This window comes from Rhyacophila brunnea, unplaced genomic scaffold (genome assembly GCF_057557595.1).
Source record: "Rhyacophila brunnea isolate RB1 unplaced genomic scaffold, BYU_Rbru_1.0 scaffold_144, whole genome shotgun sequence".
In the NCBI taxonomy this organism is placed as follows: Eukaryota; Metazoa; Arthropoda; class Insecta; order Trichoptera; family Rhyacophilidae; genus Rhyacophila; species Rhyacophila brunnea.
In genome coordinates this window covers 553,579-563,234 of record NW_028232800.1, presented here as the reverse complement: position 1 = coordinate 563,234, position 9,656 = coordinate 553,579, and positions in this window count along the sequence as shown.

Genomic DNA, 9,656 nt, shown 5'->3' with positions numbered 1-9,656 from the left:
AACATCTCATTCTCAATATTCATACCAAATTCATCTCTTAATATGCCAATCGCTACTGGTATCAAGTCCAAGTATTCCCTTGTGGTCTCATCTAAATCATTGTGCTTTTTGCTAAAATTACTTAAAATATTCAATCTATGGTTCAGTTGTTTCAACAGATATTTACTATCCTTATTATGAGACTTTCTATTTGGTTGAATCCTCTTATCGCTTCTAACCATAAAGTACTTTTTATTTTCATGAAGTATTTCTTCATATTTTTCGCCATGTGGAATGTCCAACTCAGTTTTATAAATAATCATCCGTTGGAAGAGAGAGCTATTTGAGGTACCAATTTCAATAAATAACTTTAACTTGATTACTCACGATTAGTATCACATCGGGCTAAGTATGATTATCAAGTCTGTCATCCAAGCTGAACACTTACCTATATCGATATTTCCAACTATTCTATACCAGATTTTCTTGCTGGATTTGTTACCTATATTTTTTAACCCTAAAATGGCACAGAACAAAAATTCTGAGAAATCAAAAATTAATAATTCAAGGCGAAGTATATGTGAACGATCGGCAAGTTCAAAAGAAACCCATGAGATAGCGAACAAAACCATCCAGAGGGTAAATTCTACAGATGGTGAGAAATTAGATGAGGAAGTAGGCAATGAGAATAAAATCCGATTATTGAAACAGTTCGAGACAATTCTTAGAAAGTGTTCCTGTGAGGAAATGAATTTAAGAAGTTCGCGTAGAGTAAATGTTTTTACAGCCACCAATTCCATTAAGCTGCTGGCTGAGGCTGGCTTTGATACTCCACAGATAAAATGGGGCCTGAATACTCTTATCGAGCAGAACATCATCTATAAAGTTAAATTTATAAATAAGGAAAGTAAGTTGGTTGATATCAATCCTACCAATACACTACTGCCTTCAGATTTATTTTTTTGGGACAAAGAAGATAACACTAAGATTAACCTTATTCTCCTAGGTATTCTGATTACGTGTGGAGTAATATTGCTTATGTTCAAGATTTTGCCTGGATGGCATAGAAAGGTAATTTACTATGCAAGATATCCTCTATTGGGATTTTTAATATTTTTGGGAGTTGCAGAACTGGTGAGACTTGTAGTGTTTGTATGCACTCTTGGATTAAAGGAGCAACTGTGGATTTGGCCAAATCTATTTGCAGATTGTGGATTCTTTGAGAGTTTTGTACCACTTTATGAATGGACTGAAAGTAAGGAAACTGAAAAATAAACAATTGGTTTATGTTTAGAATATGTTTTTATTAAAAGTAACAAGATACACATAAATTTATCCGTCTCGGAAACTACATATAAAATACCTCAAAGAGTTTTCCTCCTTACATGGTTTGTGGCATATGTTTAACGGGACCCAATTAACATATTAAAACATATTCGTTCTAGAAACTCCTCTAAAACCAAATATTTTTAGCCCTATTGTAGCAGATGCTCCTAGTTACGAATTGTTTCAAGCATATGACTTCCATCCTTCTGGTATATGAATCATTCTATCAATTTAAGATTTATAAGTTTCAAACCCATTTAGATTCCCTTATTGAAAAAAAGGTTTCTGTGGAGTATCGTTCACTTATTGGATGTATACGAAAGGATGTTGGATTGTTTGTAGAAAGAGATTGCAATTACAAAATATTTAACAAGCTTTTGGGAGACAGGAGGTATGGGATTATATATGTAAACTTTTTCGGCAACTTCTATATTTCATTAAAAGTAGATCCTAAAAAAATTTATTTTGTTCTATCTGAAAATCTGCCTGAAAATGATCAAATAGCAACCGCCATCTCAAGATGTACAAAATATTTCACCAGAATAACAATGGTGCCGTTCTTAAATAACAATATTTATAAATTATTTTTGGAAATTAAAGAATTTGTGATAAATAACATTGATTCTTCTGGCAATATAAGCATATTTAGCAACACTCTAACTTCCAATCAAATTCGCAGAAAATCCAATAAAGATTCTGATTCAATTCTGAGAAGCCTGAAGGATAGATTTAGTGAAAGGTACGAAGGTGTTCAGAGTATGATCTATAGCTATTTGAGACGGAATAGAAGAAATCCAAGTGTTTTAGGTTGTACTGATGGATTTAATTATGATGGCATCATTTGTCAGATTGATAGATTGAATCATTGCAACTTGATTCATTTTGAAATTGAGGAGATTGGAACAACAGTAGAAACTGTTTACTTTGAGAAGAATGGTATTTTAGAGTCTGTAAGAGCCGTATTCAATGAATCTATGAAAGTGAGTAACAAAGAGGAATTTGGAACTAAAATGATAGATTCGGTTTTAAATATTTTGGTAGAAGAGGGCATATTGAAATATAAGATAGACTTGCTGGAATTTCCGGATATTGTTCCGCTGATTGCACCATTTGATTTTTTTTCCAAGTCTCAGACGATCAAATTTGCTAGAATTAACATTTTGAATGGAGGGTTTGATTTGAGAAGGATCGAAGGAAGTGAGCTGATGGATTTGTTTAATATGGAAGTTGTGAGGAAGTTGTGTAGGGATGGTGGTGTGTATATAGTCACTGGAGTTAAATAAATCTCTATAGTGTTTGTGTATTTATTTCTAGGGAATATGGTGTGTAATCTTCATAGGTTAGAGTGTAGTAGAGTTCTGTATACTCGATGATTTCCTATTGGTTTGTTGGAATTTCGAGTTGAAAGAGTAAGAAATATCTTGCTGTAGAAGTTAATTTTAAGAAGGTTTTTAGCATTTCAAAGTTATTGTGATAAAGTAAAAGTTTAACGATATATCAGCAATCACTATTATTAATTTGCATCTTAGATATCAGACTTTCTAGTTAAAGGGTTCTGATGGATTACTCTGAGATTCTTGAGAGTGAAAAACAAAGAGATAGCATGGAAAAGCGCTCCTACTTACCAACTAAAAACCATTTCGGTATTAAAAATTTAATTTGTATTCCAAAATAGAATCTCTCTTCTGAATATGCTTTAGAAATTCCTGTACTGCAATTGATCCTAAGAGACAGTATATTTCTGGTGATGTAGTTTCATCTTTCATCTTGCAGACTTCTTTGCTTAATTCATGGCATGATGAATTCTTTTTGATGGACTTACATTTTGTACAAATCGAATAAAAGTCAGTTTCTGGTTTATCCATTTGATCAACCACAAATGTAAAATAACTTGGTTCAGTGGGATTCTCCTCGATTTCAGAAGTTTTGGCATATTTAGTATCTATCTGGATATTATTACAAGTAGTTGGACTAATTTCACCAGAATTATCGCTAGTGTTGTTAAGAATCTGTATATTTACATATTCATTGATTTCCTCCAGATCATCTGGAATAATTCGTTTACATTCTTTAATAATGTCATATGCCACTCGAATATCCTTTACACCCAATAATACCGTATTTTTTAAAATTTCAGCGGATGTTAAATTAGTGGCACCCAAGATGGTTACAGAACAACTTTGCAACGCTTTTTGGGTGTGTAAGCCAAATAATCTGATCTGACGATCATATTTATCGGTGTTCAATAAAATATTCTCGGAGTTTGTTTCCATGAGGGGGAAGAAACAAAAGCACTCATTCTTGCTGCCTACAAATGCCAGTAGAATGTATTTAATAACTATTCATTTGTTTGAATATTCTTTCATTAACGTTATCACTCATTTCGTTTATTTATTTCCCTTATCTGCTTTTTATTAGTACATTTGTTGTTCTTAAATTTTTCCGGCCCTGTATGTCTGAATTCGGAACGGATTATTCAAAATATTTTAAAGAAGATGATTTTGTTAGCTATTACGACGAAATTGATGTTTTTGATTTCGAATTCAACAGATTAACTGGTACTTTCACCTATCCATGTCCATGTGGAGATCAGTTTGAAATAAATATTGAGGAGATGAAAAGTGGAGAAAATATTGCGAGATGCTTTTCATGTTCATTGATTCTTGTATGCGTGTTTCAAGAGAAGGATATTGAGAAATTTGAAAAGGAGATGTCTCAGGGATGATGAGCAAATTTATTGGAGTGCGATATTAATTTGATGGAAATAAATCTTAAATTTGTTGAAAATGTAAAATAAGCTCAAGAAAATGAGTTTTTAGTATTTATTCATCAGAGAAATGCTACTAAAACCATGAACACTATTATTCCCGCTAGGACATAGGAAAGAATCGCCCACCAGGAAGTGGCATAGCTGTTATAGGGTTCACTCGGGAATATTTGCCCATTTTTGGAAATAAATCGTGTAGAGAAAAATTCGTTTTGGTTCTGACTTGGATCTTCAGTCGAGTATTTTATTGTATAAACTTCTTTTTTATTTAAATTTATGCTATTCAACGAGATTATGTAAACTTTTTGGTAAAGATATTTCCTAAGGATATCCAGCTTGGTCTGTTCTGGTATTGTATATTTGTTCCTTAGAAATATAAAGCCTGATGACTGATTATCTGCAAAAGGGTTACTGGATATGTACTCTTTCTCAGCTTCTATTCTTTGTCTGTTGAATTCTTCTATTAGCTGTTTTACTTCAAGCACTCCAATGTATGATGGTATCTTTTCACTAATATAGTCGAATGGCTGGCCTTCATTAAGTTCTTTGTGAACCATCTTCATTTCGGAGTAATTCCTTGGAAGTATAAAATCTGTTAGGGGTCTGACTGGAATAAGACCGTTTGGATCATTATCCCCATTCATTTTGTATAAAAAGACCTTTTTAATGAAAAGTGGTTTGTTGAAGACTACCTTTGCTAAATTATTGGGCTCATATGTATTGATGCCAATGTGTGAACAATTGGTTATAAGCAGATTAATAGCAGCTGAGTACAAATTCATGGATTTAGAACTATAAAAAATGATCAAACTCTCGATCAAAAAACAAACTTCTTAAATTAGTTGGTAAAATATGCTACACAGATGATCAACACAAGGAAATCCAAGAAACACATGACTTATGTAGGCATTTTGATTTGTTATTTGTTAGATCAAAGTACTCTAAGCCGATATCAAAGCCAATAAAACCAAAGTATGCATTATTGTGAGAAGTAGTTTTTACATAACTACACTTTTCTAACTTTAAAAAACTCCTTTGTATACATACAATATTATATATGTTAAGAATCATCACTAGTAAGCATAAATCACCAAACAACTGAAATTAATAATATAAAGCAGAGAATCTTGTCTAAATTCATCAAACGAATGTCGTTAAAATAAGATCATCTCGAGATTATGAATTTTTGTTTATCTATAAAAAAGCTGTTTGGAGCTGAAAAGGTTCATCCCCTATAAAAAACCTATCATCATATACCAAGCATAAATCTTTATTTATTTACATGTTTGTTTTTTTCAACTATTTGAAAGTCTCAAACCCTCAGAGATGAACCTAGGCCGACAACCTTTATCTGAGTTAGATTTTAACAAACTGTGGTTATCATTATATAAACAATTCTACAGTCTTTATACGCTGGAGACATGCGATGGGTCAGTCGTTTACGACACTATATTTACAATCTGCACATCCAATTCAAACTATGAGACCAAGTTGTATTGGAAGATAGGCGATTTCCTATACAATCGCTGTAAAGAGATAACTAAGAGTATTATGGAAAAAGGCAGGGAATTAAAGAATTTACATAATGAAAATGCCATAGTAGATGATGTAAGCCACAAAATCGATTATGGAGATAGAGCTACTTCACAAAATAGTGGTGATGTCTCAAAAGAGATGCTATCTCAAAGCAACTCAAGTATTACTTCAGCCAAACCATTATTACACTCTGTGGATAATTATTCGGCGATATCGTGCTCTGGTGCTTTGATAGACTCTACTATTTTGGTAGAATATTCCAAGCTATTTATTAAATATCGTAAGTTGGTCACTACAATTGATCAGCTAAGTGAAATGTTAAATGACTGTATGAAAAGTAGGAGCATTATTGATTTCGGATTTCTTCTATGGGAAAAATGTGTGATTAAGGAAATGGTAAGCATAAATTGCGAAGATAATATAAGCAACAGTGACATATTCTTTATATCAGTTTACTATATGCGTACATTTAATGATAGACAACCTCAATCTGATGACCACATCGATTATAAATGTAGTATTAAGCATGGTAGTAACTCTGTAAAAACCCTTATTAACAATCCCAGAGAAGAAGGTATCAAGTTCCATCAAAATTCTACAACTAGCAGCAAGAACATACCATCCATACTTTACACCACAGGCACACTACCAAAGTGTGGTCTTACTGGAACCTCCTTCAATTTCGATCTACTATCTCATAAATTAAATATACTTGAGTCTTTCAAATCCATTCAGCCAAATCCTTCAGACCCATTGCTTTTCTATAGATTAAACTATGAAAAGTCGGCAGTTCGTCAGTTTGTTTACAAATATTCCTACATTTCTCAGATCGATGATTTGTATAAATTTTGCAAAGAATTTCGAGACACGGTTAATTTTGAGAGAGAGCTTTTTTCAGGAACATTTTTAAAGGAGAGTAAGAAGAGAGTGTTCAATGTATTAGAGAGGGTGTTGATTGGCGAGAGGAAGAAACTGATAATTAAAGCAATATCTGAGGAGATGAGTCGAAAATATCAGAAACTGCATGATGATATTGAGAGCAAAAGCTCTTGTCCTCATTTCACAAGTCATGTGATAGGTGCACATGGTGATGATTTCTGTATCCTTATGGATGAAATAGACAAGATATATGACACCAAAGATGATATTCTATGCAGTGAATATGTCATCGGTGATGATACCAGAAACAAGTCTGAAGACTTAATTAGCATGAACATTTCAATGGAGATTGAAACTTCCCTAAACACGCGGCATAATATCATTCATTTCTTTATATCTAAATTAGGTCTATTGGATGGGGGATTTGATTTGGTAAAAAGGGCATATTTGGCATTTGTGGATGAAAATATTTTGGAATTGAATGGAAACATCGATGAAGTGTACACAAAATACGACAGTATAATGAAGTTTACTGTAAACTGTGAGGAGGGAATTGGTGAAGATAAAATAGGTACAAAACTGAAGCAGGCTGTGAATACAAACATGATTCTCAAAAATATTCTTGATGAAGCATTCAGAGCTGAGCTACGCAGGACAAAACCGTGTTTTCTAACTCGCTTGTGCGAGTATAGTAACAAAATAGTGGAGAGAAGTATTATTTCACACAGACCTTTTTTGGAGAATAAACGATCTGGAGGAAATGACAGCAATAAGATTCAATTAATTAGCCACGACTTACTCGATCAAAAGAATATTGACCCCACAATCAATCAGTATGTCAAAAGCACTGAAAAAACTAACTATGTCAGCACATATAATGTGTTCATAACCATGATACATTTGGTGAGTGATTTGGATGAATTTATAAATCTATATAAGGATTATTTCGCAAACAGAGTACTAAATGGAAGCAGTTGCTTTAAAAAAGAAGAAAATATTGTTGTAGAGCTGAAGAAAATATGTGGAAAGAGTCTTAAATATCAGGAGCTAGAAAATATGATGACTGATGTTTTGAGTAGTTCGGATATGATGACAAGAATACAAAATATAACACATTTCGACAAATATTATGGTAGATTTGATCCTATTAGTACAACAGCACAAAATAATCTATCTCCCATGAGATTTGCAGGGGGAAAGAATTCGATGATACTTGCATCATTGAACAGAAAGATAGATACAAAGATCTCTAATGATGTCGTACCTGCAGTGCCAATCCCTAATCTGGAGAAATGCTCTATCTTTCATACTTCCATACAATCTCCTTCGATTAAGATATTAAATGAAGCATTTTGGTCAATTATTCCAGAGAATCCCCAGATATTAATTCCAAACCAGCTATGGAGCTGTATATTATCACAAGTGCCAAGTTCTACCAGAGCAATTTATGATGGCAGCCCATCTGTAAAATGCAGGTATACAAGCAGTAATAAACGGATAAAATGGGCTCATCAATTTACGAAAATATTTGTAAGTGTAAATGGAAAGAGCTATAAGATGAATATATATCAATACTGTATATTAGAGGTGATGAAGGAAGAACAAATAGAAAAGTATAATTTGCAGGGCCAAAAAAAATATATTGACAATGGATATGAAAAGCATATTTCAGACAGGAAATGCTCATACTCAAGGAGTTTTCTGGAACATCTAAGTGAGAGAATTTCTATAGAAGAGTCAAAGATTGAAAAGAATATTGATCGAATGGTAAAAGAAAATATAATTGCCCAAAAGGGTGATGTGTATGAAATAGTAGGTAGAGATAAGCAGAGTAGTTTGTGTAAAGGTATAAGCAACCCAGAAGATGGAGTACACACAAGTCTTGAGTTTGTGGATATTAGCTCAGTGGAATATGCAATTTCTAAGTATCAGGATATTTGTATAAATTCTTATTTGCAAGCAAAGATTGCAGCAACAATGAAGCAGGCCAAAAGAATGAAAATGGTTGAACTAAAAAACGAAATCAAAAAAATATCAAAGTTTGAGGTCGATCTGGCAAATATTGATGAAATTATCAAGACAGTTGAAGATAAGGGAATTATAGAGATCATGGGAGATGAGATAGAGTACAGTACATAGAAGCAAAGTATGTCCAATGAATATATTACAGAATGGTCTGTAGTTGATATTCGAAACTTTGGGAATGCAAATAACTAAGGTATAATTTCTCTGTTGATTGATTAGAAATATTGAAAATCGCAAAATAAATAAAAACATCTTTTTCTGTGAATTTTAGCAACCAAAGATTTTTTTGGATCGATTGTCATATTGTGGTGTATAGGAAAATGTAGAGCTGATTGCCTATTTCCATTTGATTGCTTTTTTAATATTTTTTGACTCTTAATTCATATTTTTCAATTCTTTTTGCTTCCTTCCATGGCGGATCGATCGAATCCATTTTCTGAAAATTCCAAAAAATTGAAAGCATCTGAGAAACCCCACATTCTGCAGCATTGTATTACAAATTCCAGAGTAGACAGCTTGTTTGTGAATTCTGCCATAAACACGAACGATGTAACAGCAAATATTGATGAACCAACAGCTTCTGAAAATATTTTCCCTGGTAACAACTCGCAAGATTCGGCAAGCTCAACCACGCCTCATACCTATCCAGATTTATGTCCTACTCAAACCAAATCAATGAATTTTTCCCAAACAAATAGCTTTAATGACTGCAGTATTTCTAGTACCGAATCTGAATTTGATGATTTTGAAAACGAATTACTTTCAACATACTCCCTATCAGATAGCTCTCCGTCCAAAATTCCAAGTTGTGAGCATAGTACAAGAGTTGATTCACTGTGTGCAGATTGTGGTTTAGATGTTGGATTTTTGCCTAATTTACAATCAGCCATTCATTCTACTACGAGTATTTTGCAGACAGCAAATGCAGCTCATCATCGTCACAGACGGGAGTATAAACTTTTGTCCCGACAAAAGAAATGTGTTTTAATTCTTGATCTTGACCAAACAATCCTCCATACTACAGTTGTGGAGAACAAACAGATTCAATCTGGGGGCAACGTTTCTACGGATAAAACAGCTCTATTGAGAGCTTTAGACTTGAATGTGGACAAGTATAGATGTGATTTTTCATTTGTTTTGGATA